The sequence below is a fragment of the Mesocricetus auratus genome, unplaced genomic scaffold (assembly GCF_017639785.1).
Source record: "Mesocricetus auratus isolate SY011 unplaced genomic scaffold, BCM_Maur_2.0 Super-Scaffold_100676, whole genome shotgun sequence".
Taxonomy (NCBI): domain Eukaryota; kingdom Metazoa; phylum Chordata; class Mammalia; order Rodentia; family Cricetidae; genus Mesocricetus; species Mesocricetus auratus.
Window position 1 is genome coordinate 102,656,373 of NW_024429266.1, and position 25,515 is coordinate 102,681,887.

Genomic DNA, 25,515 nt, shown 5'->3' on the forward strand with positions numbered 1-25,515 from the left:
AGTCCAGAGCTGTGGTGGCATCGGTATGCTAGTCCTGTGACTGCATCTTTTCCACCCAAAGCTTCCAGAGAGAAGCAATCTCTCTCCCGCGGCCATTTACTGCCGCCTCGGTAGCTGCCATGGGCAGGGGGTGGCGGCGTGGAGGACAGCACGGCTCGAGGTACCCAGGGGCCCTGATGATGGCTCTGGCCCCTCAGTTCTCAACAGAAAGCAGCGTCCATCTCCTCCCAATCCCCCAAGTGAAAGCTGTGCATGCCTTTTTTTCTTTTTTTTTAAGACAAGGTCTCACATAGCCCAGGCTGCCCGTGCTATGTAGCCCAGGATGACCTTGAACTCCAGACCCTCCTCCCAAGTGCTGGGATGGCAGGTGTGCCACGTCCTGCTTGATTTTTTTTTTTTATGTAACTAGTGCTCCTTTGTCTAGAATTTTCTTTCCTTTCTTTTCATCTTTAGACCTCTGCCCCGAGGGTGAAGATCCAGGGCTGTCTTAATCCCTGCCTGTGTCTGCCACCTAGAATGCGCTTGGTACACAGTGGGCACTCAATCAATGTCCGTTGACTGACTGAATAAATGTCGTATATATTTATGCAAATTAAGCTACAGGAGCAAAAAGAAAGAATAAAGGAGTGTCAAATACAAATTGCACTGGAGAGGCTGAGACAGGGGGATGGAGTTGGAGATCAGTCTTGACTACATAGCAAGAGGAACCCAAAACAATAGACCTTCGAGTGAAAAAAATTAAGAAGTTAAAACGAGTAAATAGAAAATGCTGTCTCGGGGGGCTGGAGAGATGGCTCAGAGGTTAAGAGCACTGACTGCTCTTCCAGAGGTCTTGAGTTCAATTCCCAGCAACCACATGGTGGCTGACAACCATCTACAATTCAATCTGGTATATATGTAATTAATAAATAAAATCTTTAAAAAAAAAAAAAAGAAAATGCTGTCTCTCATGTCAAGGTCAGAGCCTTCCTTGTATACATTGTCATGACTAGGCCCTGCTCCATCTTGGCACCTGGCTGGAGCTCCTACTGTCCTGATGCAGCTGGGACATCCCGCCCCTAAGCCAGGTTACAGGGGGACGCCCGGACACAGCCTGGAGATCACGGGAGATGACACAAGGCGGAAATCAACCAGGCACAATTACCCCGGTAGCTGTGAGGACACCCGCAGACCTGGGGGCCGCAGCCCGCTGGTCCTCAGTTTTCCTTCGGGGCGGGGTGGGGGGGGTGGGCGGGGTGGGGCGTGCTGGTCTCAGGTGGAGGTGAGCAGCAATAGAAGGTGGGAGCGGGCCTTATGGGGGCGGAGCCGGGGCAGGAGCCTAAGGGGCTGGACCTCTTGAGAGAAGGCGGGGTCTGAGGTTAGATGTAGGATGGGAGGGGCGTGGTCTGAGAGGCGTGGGTCTTGGGGCTCAGTCAGAGGCCTCCTGCAGGTGTGGGAGAGAAGCCACACCCCTAACCCTGGTGGACCGAGCTTCTGGGGCTCCCAGACCCAGCCATGCCACAGAGGCCTTGACAAGCGTTTCTACTTTTACTGACATCAGGCAGGGAGGTGGTGAGGTGGGGGAGGACTCTAGGCTGGGGACCACGGACTTGGTGGGATCCGCTCTCCTGGGACCCCTCTGGTTGGCTAGGATCAGAATCCCTGTCCCGAGATCCCCCACCTCCACCTCATACACTTAACTGGCTCGCAGACCGGCCTGGGAGATGGAGGGACCCCATCTGGGTCCCCCAGGGAGTGTCCACCCCAGACTCTCCTGACCCCATCCATGGAAAATGGAGGCCTAGAAGCCCAGGAGGGAAGGTTCGTTTGACCTCATGTGCAGTGTGGCCAGCGTGGGGGACGCTGGGCAGTGGAGACACCCCACAGCCCGTGCAGATGGAGAAACTGAGGCCTCTCTTGGGTCCCATGGGTCGATGGGATGGGACCAAGACGATGGTGGGTAAGGCATGAGGATGCCAAGACACTCAGGGTCCCGTCCCTGCAATGCTGGCGCCCACTGTCCTTTCTCCATCACTGCATTTGGGGAGCTAAATTTCTACCCCAGCCCCACTCCCACAGTGGGCCTAACTCCTGGGGATGAGAGAGTCTTTCAGCACGCCTTTAATCCCAGCACTGGGGAGGCAGGGGCAGGCGGATCTCTGTGAGTTCAAGACCAACCTGGTCTACAGAGTGACTTCCAGGACAGCCAGGGCTACACAGAGAAACCCTGTCTCAGAAAGCAAAAACAAATCAAAACTATGTCCGGTTTCTGATGCTTGTTGGGCCAGCCTACTTTATAACTATAAAGTAGGTATAAAGTTATACTAAGGAAGAATGGACCATCCCCAGGCCCCACCCTGTTAATGGTTTGTGGGTGGGATGGGCCCTGGAGATGCCAGCCAGGGGGGATCCTAGCTCTCACCTAGCCCCTGGGATCCTCCAGGCCAGTTTGGGGAGCTCAGTGGTGTGGGACAGCCTTCAAGGGTCATTTCTCCAGCAGAAATGGGGGCCTGGGGTCCCTGTGGGATAGTGGGGGAGTCTGGAGTGTTTGGAGAGTCCGCTGGTGGCCCTGGTAGGATTGGGGCTGCGTGTGTCCCTGCCAAAGTTAAGGTCCTATCTGATTCACCCCTACCCTGTATCAATGACAGCTGGGTCCCCATACACTGGGGTGATGTTAGTGTCATTTATCACACATGAACAGGCTGGTGGCTCAGCCAGGAAACTGAGGAACAGAGATGTCTGGCGACACCCAGGCAGAAGCCACACCTTTAGGAGCTAGATAAACCTGACTTCCAGCACCTTCCTTAACTACCCACTATGGACCACGGCCCTGCCCATCTACCCAATTTCATTTTGTTGGTCAGAATGACGGCTGAGGTAGCGGAGGGTTCCTTTGTGAGCTGTGTGGCAGGGTCTGCACCACGAGGTCCTAGTGTCTCAAATACAGTCAACCCCTTTCCAGGAACACTTACTGAGTGTCCCCAGGAGCCTTATGGGTAGACTGAGTCAGCCGGGGATGGCGCGAGGCACTGGCCGCCTTTTCCATTGTTCATTCCCCCTTGGCAGGAGACGGATGGGGCTGGTAACAAGTGGGGAGGAGGGGGCTCCACGGGAGCCAGTGGTGCTGGCTGCAGATCTTTAAATTAAAATACATATATACACCAGATAAATAACCCTGGCCCACATCCTGGCGACAGGCAGAATTAAGTTGCCTGGTTGGAGACCCGGCAGTGAACACTGGGGACAGCAGGAGAGGACGCGGAGACATCACCTGTTCTCAAGGCCCCCTGACTGTCCCCAGCTCTATCCTGCCAGCCTTCCCCCACGCATCCTCCCACCTCCCCACGGGGGACAGAGTAAGGATTCCTGGGTCCCACGTTCTCCCGGAGAAAGGAGGCATTAGGCAGATCACAGCCCTCAGGACCTGCCACAGTTTGTCCCCTGGCTCACGCAGGCCCAAGGAGGCCCCCAAGGGGCCCCTGCACAACTGCTGGGTCCTCCTGGCCCCAGAGCCCGCGGAGAGGGGTGGAGGGCGGCTGGGCGGCAGGAGGGGATTTTTCAATTACGAATCAGCTAATCGCTAGAGAGGGCCGCTCTGGGGCCCACCGAATCTTTTCTGAAAACCCTGTACAATGTTAATGACCTGGACAATCCCTGGATTAGGCCACTGGGAGAGGAAACCAAGGCTGCTGGGGGATTAGCAGACGGGAGGCAGGGAGGTGGGCTCTGGAGGGCTTGGGGCAGAGCCGTCCCCGGAGATCCGTTTTCTCACTGAAGATGCTAATCTTAAGGCTGGGGAAACTGAGGCCCAGACTGTGGGAGCAGAGGTCCCTCCAGGAGCACCTTCCCCAAGGCAGTCAGGGGTGTTGTTAGCTGTTCCCCGGTCGGTTTCCATCAAGGTCGACCCCACAGAGCTGCATGGAATCCCAAGGAGCTCTGCTGTCAGGGCGCCTGGGCCCCAGTTATGACCATGTGGCCCATCCCTGTGTTCCCGTGGGGCTATTGCTGGTCCTTCCTGGTACTAAGTGTGTGAAAGACCTCTTACTGCTCGTGCTCACCAGGGCCGGGTGCTGAGTTGGCTCACTGAAGAAGGATAGCTGTGAGCCCCCTCGGGTCCTGTGGGAACCATCACGGATGAGTACTGGCTGTGGAGGTCCTTTCCCCAAGGCCATGGGGAAGGGCAGAAGCTGGATAGCCTCGAGGTCACAGGGAGAGGGGGACACACTGCAGAGTGGGTGGCTGGAGGGAGCAGGGAGGGAGGAAAGAGGTCTCTTGTGGGATTTCTCTTTTCTTTTATATTTTGTTGTTGTTGTTTGGCTTGGTTGTTTTTTGAGAGAGGGTCTTATGTAACCCAGGCTGGCCTCAAACTCACTATGTAGCTGAAGATGACCTTGAACTCCTGATTCTCCTGCCTCAACCTTCCAAGTGCTGGCGTGACATGTGTGTCACCAAACCTGGCTTATGGGGTGCTGGGGATGGAACCCAGGGTTTCATGCATTGCCAGGCTAGCTACAGCCTTTCCATTTATTGTTACTACTACTACTATTATTATTTTGGATTTCCTGAGACAAGGTTTCTCTGTGTAGTCTTGACTGTCTGTCCTGGAACTCGCTCTGTAGAGGCTAGCCTCATACATTTATGTCTTTTTTGGGACAAGGTCTCCCTCTGTAAGTCCAGGCTGGCCAGGAACTCACAACAACCCTCCTTCTTAGAGCCGGCATAACTGGTGTGTGTTACCATGCCCTGCCCTGCTTCTCCTACTGAGACTGCTGAAGGGTTTTTGATCTCTAATGGCTCTGGTATTTCTCCCAGAATTCTCTGACCCCAAGGCTTCCCCGGGAGTGTGTGTGTGTGTGTGTGTGTGTGTGTGTGTGTGTGTGTGTGTGAGATCGTGTTGTCCTTTCCCTCCTCCCCCGCAATCCAACCATGGCTATGAAGTCACCAACCTACCGTCCTCCAGAGGGTCCCTACCTCACTGGATACATGGTGAATTGGAAGGGGTAGACCCTCTTTCACATTCAAGAGCTGCTTGGAGGACGGCTGGGGAAACTGAGGTCAGTTGATTAGGATTCTATCTCGGGGCCCCTTGTGGGGCCTGACTTCTGGCCCAAGCCCAGACACCTGCAGATGCAGAGAAAATGGACAGGGGGGGTGAGTGACTGTCAGGAGTCAGCGGGGCCCAGGGCACCCCCTCCAGGATGACCTCAGCGTCCAGGCCTAGGCGGGCTCTGTGACTCGGTTTCTCTACCATCACTACCGTGACTCTCCATGCTGTTCCCAGCCCGTGGGGGTGGTGGGAGTGGAGAGAGGCTTCAGGGTGTCGGGGGCTCTGGGCTCTCCTGCCTTCCCACCCCCAGCTGTCAATCAGGCCCACCGGGCCCCCTTCAAGTCGTCACGGCCCAGCGGTGGCCCAGGGAGGGATTATTCTGGGCTGTCCAGGGTGGATTCAAGTGGAACAGGCGCTGACGAGCGGAACGCGCCCCCGCGGGCCCGGGCTGCCCGCCTTTGTGCGCCGCCCGAGCCTGGGTGCACGGCGCGACCTTGTCCTCGGTCGCTTGGCCGAGGTCCCCGTCCGCACGGGCGCTGGGCGGCCGCGCGGCCCCGGCCGGGCCTGGGTCTCCCCGCCGCCCCCGGCGCCCTGGGTCCCTCTCCCCGCGTCGGCGGGCGGCGCGCGGGTCACGTGGGCGGGGAGGCTGTGGGAACGTCCCCGGGGCCGCGGCGCCCCGGACCGTCCTCGCGGCCGCGCCTCGGCTCGGCTTTTGTTCGGGGAAATCCGTGATGGCAGGGAGAACCGATCCGCTCACAGTCTGAATGGAGCGGCTGACCCCCCGACCCCGGCTCCCTATTCCCAGGGTCGGAGCTGGCCCCCGAGAGGGCTCCCAGGAGACGATCCGGGGCTCGACCCGCCGCCCAGGCTCCGAGGGGAGGCTTCCGGGTCAGCGCCTGCCGGCCCTCGGGGACCATGGCCGCCCCTCGGCCACGTGCCTGGTCGCCAGAGCTCGGGGCCGCCCGGGAAACTGAGGTACGGAGGGCGGCCCAGAGTCTCAGCCCCAGTGGCTCGCCGTCCCTGAGTCACCGTGGTGACTTGGAGGTCTGGGTTCCCCGTGTCACACACTCACTCACTGCCGGGAATAATTCAGAAGTCACCCTGAGCAGAGAGAGGAGACCCTCCCCTACGACAAGGTAGGCGCACGCCTCTCATTCCAGCTCTCAGTGGCCGAGGCAGGGGGATCCCTGTGAGTTCGAGCTAGCCTGGTATACAGAGCGAGTGCCAGGACAGCCTCCAAAGCCACAGAGAAACCCAGTCACAAAACCCAAAGCAAACCCTAAAAGAAAGAGCTTGTCACTCTGACCGCCTCCTTTGCTGTGGATTCTGCCATGGCTCCTTCCGTGGACAGCCGCGGACCATGGTTCAGTTCCAGCGCCACATGGTGGCTCAGAAACACCTGTGAGCCAGCTTCAACGGACCTGACACTCCTTCCGGCCTCCATGGACACACTGCACTCATTTTTAAAAAGCTAGGAGTGGAGCCGGGCATTGGTGGCGCACGCCTTTAATCCCAGCACTCGGGAGGCAGAGGCAGGAGGATCTCTGTGAGTTCGAGGCCAGCCTGGTCTAGAGAGCGAGTTCCAGGACAGCCAGGGCCACACAGAGGAACCCTATCTAAAAAATGAATAAATAATTTAAAATAAAAACCCACAAATAAGGTAGAGGGCTCCTGGGGAGCCACAGGGCCACACGCACAGAGGATCATTTGCTTAAACTCTGGAGTGAGTGAATGGCTGGGAGGGTGCCCTCCCCTCTTCCAGCAGCAGATACCCGGCTCCCTGCCGGCTGGGTCCTGGGAGGCCTCCGTTAGCCACACACACGCGAGCGCACACACACGCACGCACACGCACACACACACACACACACACACACACACACACACACGGCTCCTCCACCACAGGCAGGAGCGTTCGCATGCTCTGATGCCCCCGTGCTCCCCGGCGGTCTCATGTCTGTTCCACCCTGACGAGCTGTTCCCCACGATCAATTTCAATTTGGCCTGGTCTCTGCTTTGAAGTCAGACCCTTCCCTGTAGGGCAATAAGGGGGGAGGTGGGTTCACGCTTCCCTGGACAGTAGGGCAGGGAGCGCTGCTGTTGCTGAGACGCCATGGGCCTCAGTTTCCCTGGGCAGGCAGTCCCAGAGTCCGCATTGCTGTCACTCAATCTTACAGCTTTAAATTTTCTTCATTTATTCATTTTGTGACAAGATTTCTCTTAGTAGCTCTGGCTGTCCTGGAACTCGCTCTGTAGACCAGGCTGGCCTCGAACTCAGAGATCCGCCTGCCTCTGCCTCCCGAGTGCTGGGATTAAAGGCTGCGCCTCCAGTGCCCAGCATCCTCCTGTACTTGCTATATGCCTCTAGTATGCTTGATTTTGTGCAGGGGGAAACGGTGGGAACCTCACTGTGAAACCGAAGGGAAAGTTGTTCAAGGAGGTAGGAACAGCCAGTGCGTGCAAAGGCCCTGAGGCAGCACCTGAGAGGCAGGGAGGAGCTCAGTGCTCTCAGAGAGGGGTCAGCAGAGCTAGAGGTGAGAGCCAGCAACATGTGGCAGGGGAGAATGGGGCGTGGTAAAGCTCGCTGGTAAGGGTATTACTCCATTTCAGTCAGCAGCCAACATTAATGACAGCAGTCAACCTTGCTGGGCCCACACAGCTATCTGCTGATGTATACCCACTTTACAAAGGGGGAAACTGAGGCCACAGTGGACGAATATCCCTGGAGAAGCTCAGTGCCTCAGTTTCCCAGACAAGAGTCTGGAAGGAAAGTGGGACAGAGGCCGTGTCCTCTCTCTCTCCTGGCCCGTGTGTGGCCGGCAGCGCCAGCGGCCACTAGGTGGGGCGAAGAGGCCAATGGAGACCCAGCGGTGGCGGTGAGCTACCCAGCTACTGAAGGAGCCTCCAGAACAGCAGCCCTGAGAGAGGCCCCTCCACGACACCCACCTGACAGCCTTTGCCAGCCCAACCGCTGCTGAGCCTGGCATGGCCAGCATCCATGCTGTATGGGGAAACTGAGGCAGAGCTGAGCGAGGACAAGGGAGGCCTGGGTGCTGTGCTCAGTGGAGGGTGTGGGATAGAGGGGCTGGATCTGCACAGAGACAGCCCCAGGGGAGACCAAAGCCATGGGTACTTCCTCATCCAATCATTCGTACATTTATTTGGTGCTAACATCTTGCCAGATCTACAGAGGCTCCAGAGTCCCATGCAGCCTGGACTGCACATGACAGAGCAACCAGCTACCCCAGGACATGGCAACACCCCAGCTTTCTCAGGTTCCCCCAAAGATGGTCACCGCCCCAGGTCAGCAGGAAGCAGTCTTAAGAACTCAACGTCCAGCCGGGCGTTGGTGGCGCACGCCATTAATCCCAGCACTTGGGAGGCAGAGACAGGCGGATCTCTGTGAGTTCCAGACCAGCCTGGTCTACAAGAGCTAGTTCCAGGACAGCCTCCAAAGCCACAGAGAAACCCTGTCTCGAAAAACCAAAAAAAAAAAAAAAAAAAAAAAAAGAGGTGGGGGTGTTAGATGTGGCAGGTTAGGGAATAAGGACGTTGAGTTCTTTTTTTTTTTTTTTTTTTTTTGGGACAGGGTTTCTCTGTGGCTTTGGAGGCTGTCCTGGAACTAGCTCTTGTAGACCAGGCTGGCCTCGAACTCACAGAGATCCACCTGCCTCTGCCTCCCAAGTGCTGGGATTAAAGGCATGAGCCACCAACGCCCGGCCCCCACCTCTTTTTAATCATAAATAAAGGTGGGAATGAAAGGTTCAGGCATTGCGCTGGCCTGCCCTGTTCCCTGGCAGGATGCACTCAGGCAGCGCTCTGGCCAGCCCAGAGTTCCGTGAGAACCACGCAGGTGCGAAGGACCCCTTTAAAGGACTGAGCCCTGCCGGCTCACGCTCTCTTTCTTTTACTCTTGTCTTACTCTCATCATCATCATCATCATCATCATCATCATCATCATCATCATCTCTCTCTCTCAGCTCTGCACAGGTTGATTACTTCTCACATCCCCTTTCCTTTCCTGTCCACCAATAAAACTCCACGTGGGATCATTGAGTCATGGTTTGGGTCTTGTTACTGGGTAAACCTAGACAGTTTAACAACATTTGGCACCTTCTATAGGTCCCTCTCAGAAACCTGGCCAATGGAAACACACTTTTGAGACCCCTTATAGTTGCAGGGAGCTATCTCTTTATTTCTCAATAAATGTTGGAAAGAGAGAAAGAGAGGAAGGGGCATCAGAAAGGAACCGCAGGGTCTCTTGTATAATTATCACATCTGGGCCCCCCTCTATGTAATCAGCACCCGTTCTCTTCCCTGTGTTAGAACGTATGCGTCCCCTTTGTCAGTAGCACATAGGGGTTTCCTAGTAGTATTAGCACCTATGGGATCCCCTCTGTGTAGCTAGCACACAGATGTCTCCACCTGTAATCCCTGCTTTCTGACCCCAGAGCTCCACTGCACTGTAGAATCAAGCCAAAGTTGTTCCTGCCCCCGAGGCTTTGCATAGGGGGTCTCCCCCATGCGTCACCCTTTGAGTGCTGGGGCCGAGGGCTGCAATGTCAGGTTCTACCCTGTTGGTGGCCAGTCACGTCCCAGAGTGGGGTGGATGGAATACATGGCATATGTGTTCATTCTGCATGTGTGTTCATTCTGCATGTGTGTTCATTCTGCATGTGTGACTGTGCACACATGGAGGCCAGAAGACAGCCTTGCGAGTCACCAGAGGAGTCTCCACATGGGACGTTTCCAGGGTCACCACCCATCCTTGGTCAGCGGAGAAATGGAGTTCCAGCGGGCTGCTCCCCCCCCCCACCGTAATAGGATTGCCACTTTTGAAGTTACAGGAAATGAGAGAGAAGGCTCCCACTTCGAGAACGTGGGGTGTAGTAGGGATGGATACAGAGGGCTTAGGGGGCCTTGTGAGCTGGGCTGGGCTCCTTCCAGCCTCAGGCAGCTGTGATGAAAGGGCCGTGAAATCTGTGGTGTCAGGACAGCCCCTGCAAGACAGGGTCTGACTTTAGGAAAAGAAAAGGGGTAATTGCAGAGCGCTTACACGAGTGTGCATCTGGGTGTGTTCCCCAGCCCTGGCCCAGCAGGGAGTCTTCTCAGAGGAAGACTGCCGCTCAGGCCCTCCAGACCCCCAAGCACAGCAGCAGCTAGGAGTTTGGGGATTGCCAAGAGTCATGAGCTTCCATACTGCCCCGCAGGGCCAGAATCTCTAGACAAGGCCCTGTTGGCCAGGGGACACAGATCAGATCACAGGAAGGAATATGTGTTTGTTCATTTTAGAGTCTAATGTCTCCTTTTCAAAGACTTATCTTGATTTTATATATTTTAAACTTTTCTGTTTGGTTGGGTTTTTTTGTTGTTGGGTTTTTTGTTTTGTTTTGTTTTTGTTGTTGTTGTTTTATTTTATTTATTTATTTATTTATTTTGGTTTTTTGAGACAAGGTTTCTCTGTTTTGCTTTGGAGGCTGTCCTGGAACTCACTCTGCAAACCAGGCTGGCCTTGAAATCACAGAGATCCACCTGCCCCTGCCTCCCGAGTGCTGGGATTAAAGGCATGCACCACTACTGCCCAGCTAACCTCCACTTCCCCCTGAGCCCTGCATTTTCTGGTTCCCCTGGTCTGGCTGCAAGTGAGCTCCAGCACCAGCCTGACTCCATCTCCCCAGTGGGGAGCTTACAGCCCCATGTCACTCAAACTCACCCTCATGCTTGCAGGGCAAACACCAGACCCGCCAGCCAGCTCCCCAGCCTTCATCTCCCCAGCAAAGCTGATGAACTGTGAATTTCTGGGTCATGTTTCAGTGACCAGGGAGGAAGCCTGGACTCCACTCCTTAGTCACTGGCCCGATCCCAGTGCCCATGTGTGACACCCCACCCTGCAGTGGGACACAGGCATAGAAACGTCCCTCTGCTTCCGGGACCCTGCTCTGTTCCCATTGATGTCTTACTTGGGTACCTGGATCCGGTCCAGGGCAGCTCGCTGACACAAGTCCCCACACTTCGGTGGCCAGAATTCACTGTTCCATTGCAATGTCCACGGCAGCAACAAACTCCCTACCTTGTCTTCATTTTCTTTCCATTCTATGATACATGCTGTACTTTGGGCGAGCTCAGAACTTACAGCCATCCTCCTGCCTCAGCCTCCAGAGTGCTAGAATTACATGTGTCTGCCACCATACCTGGTTATTTATCATCTCTCTCTCTTTTTTTTTTTGGTTTTTCGAGACAGGGTTTCTCTGTGGCTTTGGAGGCTGTCCTGGAACTAACTCTTGTAGACCAAGCTGGCCTTGAACTCACAGAGATCCGCCTGTCTCTGCCTCCCAAGTGCTGGGATTAAAGGTGTGCGCCACCAACGCCCGGCTCATCTCTCTTTTCTTCATTTAAAAATATGTTTGCGCCAGGCACTGGTGGTGCACACCTTTAGTCCCAGAACTTGAGAGGCAGAGGCAGGCGGATCTCTGTGAGTTTGAGACCAGCCTGGTGTACCAAGCGAGTTTCAGGACAGGTTCCAAAGCAATACAGAGAAACTCTATCTCGAAAAACAAAAACAAAATTGGGTGGGGATGGTATTGTACATACTAATCTCAATAACACTTCTTAGACGGTATGCCTTTTTCTCTGGACATTTATTCTTTAGGGTTAGATTTTTGTTGTTGTTGTTTTTAAGACAGGGTTTCTCTGTGTAGCTTGGCTGTCCTGAAACTCACTCTGTAGACCAGGCTGGTCTCAAACTCAAGTGCTGAGATTAAAGGCGTGTGCCACCAATGCCTGGTTTAGGGTTAGATTTTTAAGGAAGAAAGAAAAAGTAGGGTCAAGCCAGGAGTTGAGTTGGCAGCGCACGCCTTTAATCCCAGCACTCAGGAGGCAGAGGTAGGCGGATCTCTGTGAGTTTGAGTTCAGCCTGATTTACAGATGGAGTTCTAGGATAGCAAGGGCTACACAATGAAACCTTGCCTCCAGAAACCCAAACGAAAACAACAAAACTTCATCAATGTCTCATGTAGTCCAGGCTGCTCTGGAACTCACTGCTGGCCTCCACCTTCCTGTGACGGGCGTGCACCAGTATGCCTGGACTAAGCTGGGCTGGGGATGGACTGCAGGCTTTCGTGCTTGCTAGACCAGCGCTTCTCAGCTCTGTGACTACAGAGGCCACCCTCTTCCTCTCCCTGGCCTTGTGAAACCTGTTGTGGAATGCTGCACTTACACGTGTCCTGGAGGTTCCTGGCGACCTCTCTGTTGGGGACAGTTCCTACAATGCGGGTCTAGGATACTGGTGACTCTTTGGGACCTTCGGGACAGCACCCTGGGAGTCTGGAGTGCCAAAGCTCACAGAGTTGTGCTGGGATAACCTGGATTCTTGTCTGATTTGTCAGACCTAGAAGTTTGTGGGTATTTAAACAATTTGAGATATTTGGTTTCCAGGGAGTTGTAGTTGCGGTGTTGTTTTCTTTCTGTCCACTCCAGCTGCACGGTGTGTGTATTTCGTTCCCTATTTCCTACCTGGAACCTTGTGTGTCTTTTTCGCTGACTTTTTGGTCCTGTTTAAGGGACAGAAACAAGGTAGTCTGAGGGGTTTTCTTCCAAGTGCCTTTTAGGGGTGGCAGAAACTTGTAAGTCCCAGACTGACCCTGTCCAGCTTTGGGAAACTTTCCTGCAAAGTCCCCATGTAGATGTATGTTGGGGTTGGATGGCCCCAGGAGCCAGGGAGGGGCTGTGGTGAGCCAAGGGGACAAGGGGAAGGAGCTCACAAAAGACTCCTTGAGTTTTTCTGCGGATTTGGAGTCTCCCCAGTCAGACTGACACCTGCTGCAGACACTCTTGGACGCTCAGACTGGGGGCACAATGTCGCCTGTCCACCCGTGTTTTCTGCCCTCCTCGCCCCTGTTGTCCTCGGTCTGCTTCTAGGCAACCATGGAAACGGGCTGAGCCTCCTCCAGGCAGGCTGTCTTTGTTGGGGTTTTGTGTTCTCAGTTGGGTAAGCTTTCCTTCTACCCACCCGCCCTCCACAAGGCGGGGTGACAGCTCTCACCAGGGAGCGGTCACACTTGACCCGTGTGCATCTGACAGCTGGGCTGGAGGAGGAGGGTGTGGTGGGGCCTCTCTTCTGCAGGCTGCCTGCCCTTTCCTCCACCAAGAGCCTTCTGAGCTGTGACCAGAAGCGATGCTGTTGTTTGAGACACTGTCACTCTGTAAATCAGGCTAGCCTCAATCTGTACACCGAACTAGTTTCCATTGTCCCCTGCCTCTCCTGTGTGCTGAGATTAAAAGCATGTGGCACCTCGGGGCAGTGGTGGCGCACACCTTTAGTCCCAGCACTCAGGAGGCAGAGGCAGGCGGATGTCTGAGTTCAAGGTCTACAGAACAAATTCCAGGTCACACTGGGCTACACAGGGAAACAAAAACAAAAACAAAATAAACAAGCACAAAACACAAAAGCATGCACCACCACACTCGACCAATGTGGAGTTTATTTCCACCAGATATATAAGGAATCAAGGCACGTGTCGCATACATATTAAAATTATTTATTTATATTTTGTGTGTGAGTGTTCTGTGCCCTTGGAGGACAATGGATGACGTCAGAACCACAGAGGCTGGAGTTACAGGTGGTTGTGAGCCCTGAGTGCTGGAAACCAAATTCTGACCTTCTGAGAGCAGCCAGGGTTCTTAACTACTATTTTGAATATAAAATAATCTTATATTTGCCAGGCAGTGATGGTGCGTGTCTTTAACACAAGCACCATCACTGGCGGATCTCTGTGAGTTCGACGTCAGCCTGGGCTACAGAGAGAGTTCCAAGACAGACAAGGCTACACAGAGAAATCCTGTCTTAAACATATATATATCTTACTGCTCACTTGGAACTCTTTCTGGAAGTTTCCAGGGTTTGTCCTGTGTTCCACGAGACCCTAGAGTTGTGTGTGGTTGCCAGGCCTACACGGTGTTTATACACATTTCCAGCCTCTGCGGTGTGCGCGGCAGGGGACTGCCTCTTTGCACCCAGCACATGCAGGCCTAGGCTTCCCTGCTAAAAACCGGTAATGGTTCCAGGGAGCCGGGCTCCATGAATAAAACAGGAGGCCTGCAGTCCGCTGTCCTCTCCCGCAGAGAATGCATAATCAGGCCGCAGGCCAGGAGATGGATGAGGCCGCTCAGAGGCGCTCCAGCAGCAATCAATGATCCATTGCTCATCGGCTAATTGCTGGGGTGCATCAGACTGCAATGACCCCCTCGTGATAGGCATTACATACCTGTTGGCCCCGGGAGGCCTCTCGAGACTCTCCGGGTCCCTTCTGTCCTGTCACCCAGCAGAGGCCTGGGCCAACCCTGGCTTGGGGCAGAGATCTGATGTCTGGGCTGTGACGTTGATGACCAGCCCACTGCCTGGCTGGGGGCCTGGGGGAGCCCTAGCCACCCATCTGGATCCCCTCCAGTCCCCAGGTGTGTGTACCGCTGTCATGGTGGGACCTGGCGGGAGGGCGCTGCTGGCCTTGGCAGGGGCTGCCGTCTCCCTGCCATGTGTCCTCGTAACAGACACTGACGGATGTGTGCCACCATGCACCTTACTCTTATTTGATTTGGTGTACACGCGGAGGTCAGAGGACAGCTTCTGCGGCATGGGTCCTGGACAGAACCCAGGTTGCTGGGCTTGGGGCCCTGTGCCTTCGGCCACTGAGCATCTCATTTTCTTCCAGCCTGTCTCCGGCCTGCTTCCTTTCACCCATTCTTCACATTTTATTTTCCTATTCTTTTGTCTTCACAGTGTCCTTGAGTTCCCTTTGTAACCAAGGGTGATCTTGAACTCGGGATTCTTCTGTCTCCACCTCCGAGTGCTAGGGATGCTGGCCTGTCCCGGTCATAGGACTTATAACTGTGGGGTTCCTCTGGTGGGGCTGGCCAGGCGGGAAGGAAGAGGCTTCCACCGCCCTGGGAGTTCTGCAAGCTTTTCTCACCACACCAGGGAACCTCTCCCCCTCCCCACAACAGAGTGGGGCTCAAACCTGTCATTTGCTGGGAAGTAGGAATGGAAACGTTTCCAAATGAAGCTGGGGTCAGCCTAGGGGACAGACAGGACTGCCTGCATTGGGGTGCAATATTTTATCATGGCTCAGAAGAGTGTGGGACTTACCTAACAGGTCCCAGACTGTCACCCAGGCCTGCTTACTTGCAGGGGCCAGAAGGATGGGGTGGGGTGAAGAGGGAAGGTTTTGCATGCCTTTGTTTGGACAGTGAAGCGGTTTTATTTTCTCAGATGTATGTATTTTTTAAATGTATGTATGTATGCAAGTCTGTCTGTCTGTGCACTATGGACACACCTGGGGTCTTTGGAGGCCAGAGAAGGCATCGGGACCCATGCAACTGGAGTTCAGACTGTTGTGAGCCACTCTGTGGGTGCTGCGAAATGAACCCTGGTCTTCAGGAAGAACAACAAATGTTCTTGTTTGTTTTGTTTCTCTCTGTGTCCTGGCTGTCCTGGAACTCACTCTGTAGACCAGGCTGGCCTCGAACTCACAGAGATCCACCTGCCTCTGCCTCCCGAGTGCTGGAAATACAGACATGCGCCACCGTGCCTGGAGACCTGATGGTTTCTCTATATTTGTTTAAACTAAAAATTAAAGTCCTCAAACCGGGCGTTGGTGGCGCACACCTTTAATCCTTACTCTCGGGAGGCAGAGGCAGGTGGACCTCTGTGAGTTCGAGGCCAGCCTGGTCTACAGAGTGAGTTCCAGGAAAGTCAGGATTACACGGAAAGCTGTTCCAAAAAAGAAAAACAAACAAACAAGCAAAAGCCACGTGAAAACAGCAGAGCAAAAGGGGGCAGGGCAGAAAGCTAGAGCGGTGTTTACTAAACCTTACAGCTGTGCTGTACTTAAAAAAGAGAAAAGCATCCTGCCCAGGATCTTAGATTTGGGGAAACAGGATATGGAGAAAGGTGCAGCCAACATGCTGAGCTCCTTAGGGGGAAGATCCCAAACCCCGTATGTTGGGGGGTCACACACCAGGGGAGCAGAGGTGGGAGGGGCCGCCCAGCATATGCCATCTTTGCTGGCACCATTTTAGGGAAATTTAGCTCCTTCTCTCAACCCAGAGTCCTGCTGAGACCTTGCCTGCCTCTCCAGCTCAGGGAGTGGGGCACAAGCCCCTCACGGGGGACTCTAGGCGGGGCTGCCCCCTGACCACGCCCCACATCCTCACGGGGGGGGGGACTGTAGGCGGGGCTGCACCCTGACCACGCCCCACATCCTCACGGGGGGGTGGAGACTGTAGGCAGGGCTGCACCCTGACCACGCCCCACCTCCTCACTGGGGATTCTTAGGTGGACTAGTTCAAGATCATCCTGGGCAACATAGTGGAAGGCTGTCTCAAAATCAAGAGTGGAAGAGGCTTGGTGCTGTTGCTTTTCAACACTGAACAAGGTTTTCACTTAAAAAAAAAAAAGCACCACAAAAAACAGAAAATAGAAAAACTGTGCTATCTAGTGTATTTTCTTGTAGAATGCAATTGGGATTTGGGGTGACTGAGAATTTCGTGTTTTCCAAACTGATGCTGTCGTGGAAAGTCACTTGGAGCTTTTGGGGAAGACAGAAGAGGCGAGGCCTGGCTGGAGGTGGAGGGTGCCTGGAGGGAACTTCCAACACACAGGGACCGCGGGAGCTGGTGCGGTAGGGGACCTTGAAGGAAACACAGGGACAGTAGATGGGGACGTCTCAGGGAAGAACAAGGCAGCAGGAAAAAATGAAAAACAAATCCTAGCCGGAGAGGGTTTTTGTGTTTTTTTGAAATGTAAATGACACTCCCAGAATTGCCTAATAGTTAAAATGAAAGACTTAAAAAAAATAAATCAAAGGGAAAGGGGTGGGAGCTGGAGGGGCCTAACCCTTGACTGTGCTGTTGTCTCTGAGGAGCTGCTGGGGCTGGGGGCCTGACAGGGCTGTACTCCATCAGACCGCACTTCCAGAACCAGAGGGAGACTTGGTGGCCAGGGTCATTTTCTGAGTGTCCCTCTCGTGCCCAACGCTGGGTCCCCGTCTGGTCCTCCTGCAGTCGCGCGCGTGCGCGCGCGCACACACACACACAGACACACACACACACACACACACACACACCGGGGGGGGGGGGGCTTGGCTCATGCGGGGTGTTTCAACAGGCCTTTGTTAGAATCACGGCCAAGCTGGGATCTGCCTCAGCTAGCACAGGTGCATTGCAAACACGCAGTAGGATTGGTGAGATGAGGGTATTGCCTTTATTGCTGTCTACATGTATAATTCCTTTTCTTGTTTTGGTTTTTCCGAGACAGGGTTTCTCTGTGGCTTTGGTGGTGTCCTGGAACTCGCTCTGTAGACCAGGCTGGCCTTGAACTCACAGAGATCCACCTGCCCCTGCCGCCTGAGTGCTGGGATTTGTTTTCCTGTGGGACAGAGTAGTGTGCTGGGTTAAAGGAGTGTGCTGTGACTGCCCACCGACATTCTTCCTCCAATCGCTGGTCCTCAAATGTGGCTGACCCTCTATCTACTGAGCCATCTTGCCAGTCCTGAATGCGACTGTATTTTGAAATATTTCTGTCTTGGTCAGGGTTCTTTTTTTTTGTTTGTTTTGTTTTTTGTTTTTTGAGACAGGGTTTCTCTGTGGCTTTGGAGACTGTCCTGGAACTAGCTCTTGTAGACCAGGCTGGCCTCGAACTCACAGAGATCCACCTGCCTCTGCCTCCCAAGTGCTGGGATTAAAGGCGTGTGCCACCTACACCCGGCTCCATAACAGAATTTATAGAATGAATTTGTCTACATATATAGAAAAGAGATTTATTAGAGTAACTTAGAGGCTGCGGTCCAGCTAATCCAACAATGGCTGGTTACGAATGGAAGGCCCAAGGATCCAGCATTTGCTCAGTCCAGGGGGCTGGATGTCTCAGTTGATCTTCAGGACATGCAGGACTCCAGAGACGACGCAGGCTCCAAAGCCAGCGGAGGAATGTGTAAGCAAGGTCAGGCCAATCAGGCTCTTTCTTCTCCACATCCCTGTACAGGCTTCCAGCAGAAAGCATGGTCCAGAGAGCCGGGCGGTGCTGGGCACGCCTTTAATCCCAGCACTCTTGGAGGCAGAGGCAGGCGGATCTCTGTGAGTTTGACGCCAGCCTGGGCTACAGAGTGAGTTCCAGGACATCCAGAGCTACACAGAGAAACCTTGTCCTGAAAAACAACAACAACAGAAGATCTGGATTAAAGGTATGTCTTCCTACCTCCAAAATCTGAATTAGAAGGGGATCTTACCACTTCAAATTACCCAAAAACAAACAAACAAAAAAATCCCTCACAGGTGTGCGCCTCAATTTTGGATTTTAGATAATTCCAGATGTAGTCAAATGGACAACCAAAAACAGTCCCCATGACTTTGTAGAGATAATTATTTAGAGTGTAGCACCCTCACTTCATAGATTAGTGACATCACACAGTTGGTCACCCGCCAAGTGATGCCTGGAGCCCGCAGATCCAAGGATCAGCAAACCCTTCCTCAGGTCCTGGGGCCTGCACCCCAGAGTGCACCGTCTGATCAATTTCTTGGTATTTGGGACAATGAGAGAGTCAGTTTCTCTCTGTGACTTGTCACTATGTCATTTCCAGGACAGTGTCAATGACCTCTGCTTGAGCTGAAACTTGGGTGGGGCACCAAAGTTGAGGTGCCCTTAAACATGTCCTTGGGGTAGGACAGTGGTGGCAGTGGTGGCACACGCCTTTAGTCCCAGCACTCGGTATGCAGAGACAGGCGGATCTCTGTAAGTTCCAGGACAGGCCCCAAAGCCATAGAGAGAAACCCTGTATCGGGGAAAAAAAAGGTCTTGGAGATATAATAAATCATTGACTGGCATCACTATGTTCTAAGTCACATGAGGAATGACATGCATGTTGAACCCCACAGTTGGTTCGCACACTGGATTGCTCAGTGGTCTTCAAATGCCGGGTGAACAGAGGCTAAACATCTTATGTGACCCTTCAGGACATGATGGAGGGAAGGGCAGGAGGATGGCTGAGACAGGCTGGGAGCATAAGACAGCCACTCCCGACCTTCCCTACAGCTCTTAAGATGTGGCTAGTGTTAGAGATCTTTTAGGCCACCAAGCCTTTTCATATTCCCCCTCTCATGGAGAAGCACTGAGCAGTGGGGACCCCAGCAGGTGAGACAGCTGCTTATGTACCCCTCATGTCTTTTATTTTATTTATTTATTTATCTTTTGGTTTTTCGAGACAGGGTTTCTCTGTATTGTTTTGGAGGCTGTCCTGGAACTCGCTCTGTAGCCCAGGCTGGCCTCGAACTCACAGTGATCCGCCTGCCTCTGCTTCCCCAGTGCTGGGATTAAAGGCGTGCACCACCATGCTCAATTATTTGTTTTATTTCTTCCAGTAGGACAATTACTGCAGGTCCAGTGTAGTCAATACAATATGAAGGTGTGCGTTTGAGGCCAACCTGGCCTATATAGTGAGACCCTGTCTCAAAATTAGCAACCACCCCATAACTGCACACACACACACACACACACACACACACACACACACACTATCACCAAGAGCTATGCATGGCAGCCCATGGCTGTGGTCCCAGCACTGCTGAGGCAAGAGAGTCAGCAATTCAGGGTTAATCTGGGTTACATGAGACATTTTCTGGAAAAATGAATGGAACATACACATACACCCATCGCAAACAAAAAGAAGGGCATGCCTGGGCTCATGAACCTGCACTACGCCCTGGGGCATCCTGGCCCCATGTAACCCAGGCATGGTGGGATGGTTGTCACCCCAGCATTAAACAGTGGAAGGCAACAGGAGCCACAGGGCACCCGCCCTCCCCCAAGCTCCTGAAGTAGACTTTTGTGTTTTAGTCACCTGTCCCCTGCTCCTGCAGGGCCTCATGAACTCAGGACTTTTGAATAGCCACCATGTGGGAGACAGGCATGTGTCAAATATCTGTGGGGGTCACGCTGGGCTGGCTCTGGCAGGCCACCGGATCCTGGGATCCTGTCTGTGTTTGCCTCCTTTCTGAACAGCTCAGACAAAGTCTCACAGTCCCCACGCTGCAGCCCCAGGGCCTGAGGCTGCCACACTGAAGGTCGTGTGACACCCCATCTGTCCCTGGCTCTTGATCTCTGGTTCCCGCCTCTCAGAGCTGTGTTCTTGTGTGAGGATGCTGGCTGTGTCTTTGCGGGTCCTTTTCATCTTATGTCCTCCGGGCCTCCCTCACCACCCCCAGGACTAATTAAGGCATTTTCCTAAACAAGCCCGGTTGCATCTCAGAAAATGAATTCTGAAGCCAGCTGGTGAAATTAATTCCCTTCTCTATCTTCTATCATAGCAGAATGAGTGACACTCAGGGGCACCTGCAGCAGGCCAGTGGCCTGGGAGCCAGGAGACTTCAGACCAGTGTAAGCACTGGTAAGAAGTGATTACACTGAATCCATGTAAGAAGGAGCCCGTCTGTGCGGCCTAGGCTGGCCAAGGTTGATAACAAGCACCCCAAGGCTTACCAGCCAAAGACAACTAAGGGTTTTTTATTGTATGATTGTACTATTATTAAGTTCTATTTTGAGACAGAACTTAAATTAGCCCAGGTTGGCCTCAAGCTTAACTAAGTAGCTAACAATGACCTTGAACTCAACAGGCATGCTAGGGGAATGTCTGACCTTGAACCCTGGCTGCAGCGATTGAGCTGGCCCTTTTCCAGACCAAGGTGACTCCAGGAGAATTTCTAGCTCTGTGGGACTAAATTTGGAGAAAGCGTTTGGCAGACTAAAGCCAAGATGCGGGAGGAACCAATGTGTGCTGTGCCCCTGCGGCTCTAGTCTCTGAGACCCCATAGGTGGCCAAGCGGGTGTTTCTCCTATTTTGGCTTTGTGTATGTCTGGATATTCGTGTATGTGTGCGAGAGCATGTGACTAGTGCCTGTGTTGACTGTGTATGTGTGTATGTGTGCCTGTGAATGTGTGTGTGTACCATGTGCCTGCAGCTGCCCATGGAGGTCAAAAGGGGGCATCAGATACCCTGGAGCTGTTGGCTGCCTGATGTGCATGCTGAGAACCAAACTCAGGTCTTCTGCAAGAGCAGTATCCACTATTAACCATAGCTCTATCACTCCAGGCCCTCAGCTCTGTCTGTGTGTGTGTGTGCATGTGCGTGTGCGTGTGCGTGTGTGTGTGTACATACACCCATGTACATGGAGGTCAGAAGTCAATCTTGTGTCATTCCCAATATTCTCCCTACCCCATGTTTGAAGATATTGTCTCCCACTCATTGTGGAGCACCCCATCAGCCTAGGTGGGCCAGTTAACTAGCTCCAGGCATTGCCTTTCTTGGTCTCTCCAGAGATGGGTCTAGAAGCTGCATCACATCTGGCCTTTGCCATGAGTTCCGGGGATCGAATTCAGGTGTGGCACAAATTCTTTTTTTTTTTTTTTGGTTTTACAAGACAGGGTTTCTCTGTATTATTTTGGAGGCTGTCGGTCCAGCCTGGCCTCAAACTCACAGAGATCCATCTGCCTCTGCGTCTTGAGTGCTGGGATTAAAGGCGTGCGCCTCCAACGCCCGGGTTGTGCAGCACGAATTCTAATTGTTCTCTTATTTTTCTTTGAGACAGGGTTTCTCTGTGTAGTCCTGGCTGTCCTGGAACTCGCTCTGTAGACCAGGCTGGCCTTGAACTCACAGAGATCCACCTGTCTCTGCCTCCCGAGTTCTGGGACTAACGGCTGCACCACAACCACCCTGCCTAATTGTTCTTATTAATAAAAACTCAGAGTCAGATATTGGAGTGAATGCTGAACATCAGGAGAAGCAAAGTAGCCAGGCACTAGAGAGTTCTCATCTCTACCAATGCTCAGACTAAAGGGGCGACCCTGTCCTCACAGTGCATCCTCACACTGCATCCTCAGACTGCACTGCATCCTCAGACTGCATCCTCACTCTGCATCCTCACTCTGCATCCTCACTCTGCACTGCATCCTCACTCTGCACTGCATCCTCACACTGCATCCTCACACTGCACTGTATCCTCACTCTGCATCCTCACTCTGCATCCTCACTCTGCATCCTCACACTGCATCCTCACTCTGCATCCTCACTCTGCATCCTCACTCTGCACTGCATCCTCACTCTGCATCCTCAGACTGCATCCTCAGACTGCATCCTCACACTGCATCCTTACTCTGCATCCTCACACTGCACCTTCACTCTGCATCCTCACACTGCACTGCATCCTCACTCTGCATCCTCACACTGCACTGCATCCTCACTCTGCATCCTCACTCTGCATCCTCAGACTGCATCCTCACACTGCACTGCATCCTCACACTGCATTCTCACACTGCATCCTCACACTGCACTGCATCCTCACTCTGCATCCTCACACTGCGTCCTCACACTGCATCCTCACACTGAGTCCTCACACTGCGTCCTCACACTGCATCCTCACACTGCACTGCATCCTCACACTGCATCCTCACTCTGCATCCTCAGACTGCACTGCTTCTCACACTGCATCCTCACACTGCATCCTCACACTGCTTAGACTGCACTGCTTCTCAGACTGCACCCTCTCCTGTCTCCTCCTGCCTTACATTTCTCTCTCTTCTAGCCACATCATTCCTGTCTCTACCTCCTTAGTGCTGGGATCATCTTTGTGTGATGTCTGTTTCTCTTTTAGACTGAATCAATTTCATGTAGCCTGGGGTGGCCTTGAACTCACAGAGATCCTTCTGCCTCTGTCTCCTGAGTGCTGGGATTAAAGGTGTGGCCACCACTGCCTGGCCTCGTGTGGCTGGCTTTGCACTCTGATCTTCAGGCAAGCTTTATCTGTTAGCTCATAAACAAAACATCACCACACTCATTTGCACAGCTGGCATTCTGCCCACTGAGCCATCTCCCCAGGGTGAGAATGTACAGTGAGTCATGAACTCAGTCTAAGCTGGAGTCCTGAACGGCTCATCCGGTGAGCTTCCAACTGCAGACATTCTGTCTCTGCACTGAGGTGGCATCGATGTTCCCTACATCCAAGACTCTGTAATTCAGCCATAAAGGGATCTCACTGGGAACCCAGACTGCTCCGCGACCGTGTTAATGGAGTTACAATGTCCACCTGCTCTGCCCTGTGTCCCCTGCCCAAGTTCTACAGATGCCCAATTACAATGTGCTCAAGGTGCCAGCCCCGGTGTGGGAGATTCAGTTCACAAGGGGCAAGAGGGCCACTGGATGTCAAGGAGCCTTCAGAGGACCCCAACAAGAAGAGGCACAGGAAACTTAGAACTGGGGTCAAGGTCTAGGTTACCCTGGGCCCAGTCCTGACAGATCTGTTTATTGAAGACAAGAGTAACCGGTGAATGGCTTAACAGGTGACTGTCTTAACTAGGGACCAAGTTAACTGGTTAATGGAGGAATGCGCTAATAATGAGGGGGTCAGCTGGCAAGTTGGCTAAACCATGAACAACAGGTGGCTAGATGGATGGGTTAATAGTTGGTTAGCTAGCAAGTTAGTTGGTGACTGGGCTAACTAATTCCTTGCATTACCATTTCTGGTTCTCACTGTTTCTGTCTTGCTGCCAAATTGTGAACCCATACAACCAGCCTTGTTGAGAGGCCTGCCCATCCCAGACCTCCACCACTCAGTCACCCACTCACGCCTACTCACACCCACTCACGCCTACTCACACCCACTCACACCACTCACACCCACTCACACCACTCAGTCACCCACTCACACCACTCAGTCACCCACTCACACCACTCAGTCACCCACTCACACCTACTCACACCCACTCACGCCCACTCACACCCACTCACGCCACTCAGTCACCCACTCACACCCACTCACGCCCACTCACGCCACTCAGTCACCCACTCACACCCACTCACGCCCACTCACACCACTCAGTCACCCACTCACGCCCACTCACACCCACTCACACCACTCACGCCCACTCAGTCACCCACTCACACCTACTCACGCCTACTCACACCCACTCACACCACTCAGTCACCCACTCACGCACTTCCCCTCCACCACTCACGCACTTCCCCTCCACCACTCACGCACTCACGCCCACTCACCTGCTCACACTACTCCCAATCTCCAAGCTTATACAGACCAGTAACCCTTGGTGACAACATGGGGACCAGTGGCACACCTCTCCCACTTGGCTCTGCTGCTGTGAGACCCCAGAATTGCCATCCGAGCTTCAGGGCCTGTGATGCTGACCTCGTGGAACTTGGGGGTGCAGAGCCGCTGTCTGGATGGAACTCAGAGTACAGGCCCATCATCTCTCATCTGTGATGAGAATAGGAAAAAAATGCGTTTTAGACAAATAAGAACAGCTTAGTTCAATACAGAGAAACCCTGCCTCGAAAAACCAAAAAAAAGAACAAGAACAGCTTAGTCAGGAACCCCACTACACCCAAGGCTGGAGAGTCACCCAGGACTCCACTCCTTCAAGATAAGCAAGGACGGCAGCTCTGCTCCGCGCATCTTCAGGACTGCCGGAGACGCTGGAGAGACACCACCTTGACCCACCCTGCGGCTGGAGAGTCTCATGCGGGATCCTGATCCTGCAACTGGAGACTACCTTGAGAGATTGGACCCGACACAGGGGAGCAGCCTTGGGGAGACAGACCAGCGTGGTGAGTGTGGCCTGGTGGTGGTGCATGTCTTTAATCCCAGCACTCTGTGAGACCAGGGCCAGCCTGGTCTACATAAAGAGTTCTACACAGAGAAACCCTGTTTCGAAGAACCAAAACAAAACAAAACAAAAACAAAAAAAACAAACCCCAAACCCAAACAAAGCATATACTTATATCTATTACAAATATACATAATTTATTATATATGTCACAAATACATAACATATTTATCATGCCAACTACGCTTGCAGTATCAGTGTCTCGTGTCATATAGCCTCATTGTGGGCAGCCAAACTGGAAACTTTTCAGCTCTAGAGAAGCCCGTGAAGGTCCTGGAAGCAGCCCCTCCCCCAGTCACCAGCTTGGCGGGATCTCCTCACATCCTGTTCCGTCTCAGGGACAGAGCCTTCCTCATTGATGGCTTTTCCGTAAGGGTGGGATTCCTGCTTCCCGGGGTGGGAGTCGGGTCACCCCAGACGCTGGAAGGCACTAGAAGGTTCTGTCAGGGGGCGGTGTGCAAACGAGCTGGCCAGGCCCCCGCCTTTCCAACACCAACCCCCTCCTCCGTCTACACACGGCGGCTCACAGGCGGGAGCCCAGCAGGCGGGCGAGGGGCCCGGCTGCTCTACCACTCAGACACCACGGCAGGCGCTGGGGAAAGTTGGGGGCGTGGCCCAGCGAGGCCTCCGTCGTCCGTGGGAGGGTCCAAGACGTAAACTCGAGCCTCTCATTGGGCAGCATAGGAGGGGTGGGGCTTGGCGCGGCCCGCGGGGAGCCCGCTCTAGGTGCGCACCACAAGTTGATGGGCAGGAAGGAAGGCGGCTGGGGGCG

At 53.5% G+C, this 25,515-nt stretch overlaps 1 long non-coding RNA gene across 1 annotated transcript; it reads right to left on the minus strand.

Moving 5' to 3' along the window:
• Positions 1-17,821: 17,821 nt before the first annotated feature.
• On the minus strand, positions 17,822-25,493 carry LOC110343420. The gene is made up of 3 exons (XR_002385690.2): positions 25,065-25,493; positions 24,118-24,334; positions 17,822-18,222 (listed from the first exon to the last, which is right to left on the minus strand). It is a non-coding gene; the product is annotated as an uncharacterized LOC110343420 (long non-coding RNA).
• Between the last annotated feature and the right edge of the window lie 22 nt (positions 25,494-25,515).